The sequence below is a fragment of the Ptychodera flava genome, unplaced genomic scaffold, assembly GCF_041260155.1.
Source record: "Ptychodera flava strain L36383 unplaced genomic scaffold, AS_Pfla_20210202 Scaffold_131__1_contigs__length_144216_pilon, whole genome shotgun sequence".
Taxonomy (NCBI): Eukaryota; Metazoa; Hemichordata; class Enteropneusta; family Ptychoderidae; genus Ptychodera; species Ptychodera flava.
The window spans coordinates 65,440-67,114 of NW_027248313.1; the positions used below are offsets into that span (position 1 = coordinate 65,440).

General features: G+C 34.1%; 1 long non-coding RNA gene across 1 annotated transcript; it reads right to left on the minus strand.

Annotated features, from left to right (window-relative positions):
* Nucleotides 1–282: 282 nt before the first annotated feature.
* On the minus strand, nucleotides 283–1,439 carry LOC139126831 (uncharacterized). Its single transcript, XR_011550816.1, has 2 exons — nucleotides 1,180–1,439; nucleotides 283–413 (listed from the first exon to the last, which is right to left on the minus strand). It is a non-coding gene; the product is annotated as an uncharacterized lncRNA (long non-coding RNA).
* Nucleotides 1,440–1,675: the final 236 nt, after the last annotated feature.

The following is a 1,675-nucleotide window of genomic DNA, read 5'->3' on the forward strand; positions in this document are numbered from 1 at the left end:
TGAGATCTGATTATGATCCCATGAAGCTTCAAGTATACACATAGATGTATACTTACAATTTTCTTGAAAAAAATAATGCTTTCTACGATAATATATGAATAATATCTCTGACACATTGAAATTGGTGGGATTCAAGTTGATGACTTTGCCATTTGGCACGGAGTATTAATGTGATATTCACGATGGCTTACATCTATTTGAATATATTCCAATACATTGTACAAAACACAAGAGACACACACAGATCATCCCACAATATGACAGAGACAGAAATACATGTAATGTTGTATAAAAGCATGTTAGGAACTTTTATTTACCATTAAAATATCTGTATTACATTGTAAAAGAGTGATACACAATCAACCAAGTGTTCTTACATATGCAGGCCTTGGAAAACAATAACATATATTTTACTTAAGGTGAAGTACTACGAATTACGTCAAAATTAAGTTGTGGTGTCATTTTCTTGAAACTTTGCACAAATATTCTTGGAAGTTGTGCAAGTGCAAAATGAAATAAAAAATGGGGGTCACCACGCTCGTTTCCATGGAAACGGACGTTAAAATGGCGTCGTTAGAAATAAATAAAAATGATATAATTCACTTAAACTAAAGAAAGCAATTATAAAACGCTTAGCAAATGAGTTAATTTTAATAAATACCAAGACTTAAGATCCATATCTATCGAATGTATAGTTTTCATGATGTTTGTGAAGAAATTTTAACATAAGTATCGATTACAAAATGACGATATCGAAATTATATTTCTACATAATTTTCGAACTTTCTTCCTGTCGCTTTGAATGGTGTCATTTTGACCAAACTTGGCGAATAAACTCCTGACATAATACCATTTAGTTTACACTTTTAATAAAAGGGTGTCACCACGCTACTTTTTACAATATCTCCAGGTGAATGGGTAATTTGCGCCTTATAAATGGGAGAGAAATGATAATTTTTCGCTCATATTGAATAAAAAACAGCTTCCTAGGGGGTCAAAATATGACAAGGTTATAGGTCACATGTATTTCTAAGACACTGGGTCAAAAAATTAGGTAAAAGCGCAATTTCAACAATGACAGGTGATGTTAAATATATGCTACAAAATAACCCAGGCTGGACTTAAATCTGCGCAGAAACGTTCTAAAGCGTGTGCGCGTCCGAATTCGTCGCCCTTTACCTTAATTACAAAGGTGACAATTGCAATGTCATTTGAACTACTGGAGGAATCAATTACATCTTACATCTGTAAGGAAGCTTCAAGTATACATCAGTGTACAGCTGATACAATGTCAATACTACCAACTGGGGATGAGATCTGATTATGATCCCATGTAAATCAGCATGCAGTATTGTGATAAAAGTCTTTACTGTGTAACAAGAGAATTTCACAATACACAGCTTTAATACTTGGCTGCATATTTTTACAGGCATACCAATGAGCACATAAAGCCTAAGACTGATCATTGTACATAATCTGAAATATTCTGAGGAAAATGATGCATCATACCTATAGCTGCATAAAACAGGTTCACAAAGTTTTCAACACTCAAACATGTTGTTTTTAACCAACTGTACGGGGTCCACTTGACCTATTCAAAGTATAGGTTGAAATGTTTAGGGGAAGAAGAGTTATGCCAAAAAGTGACCTAGCGGCTGACAGAGTCCTGCTGTGG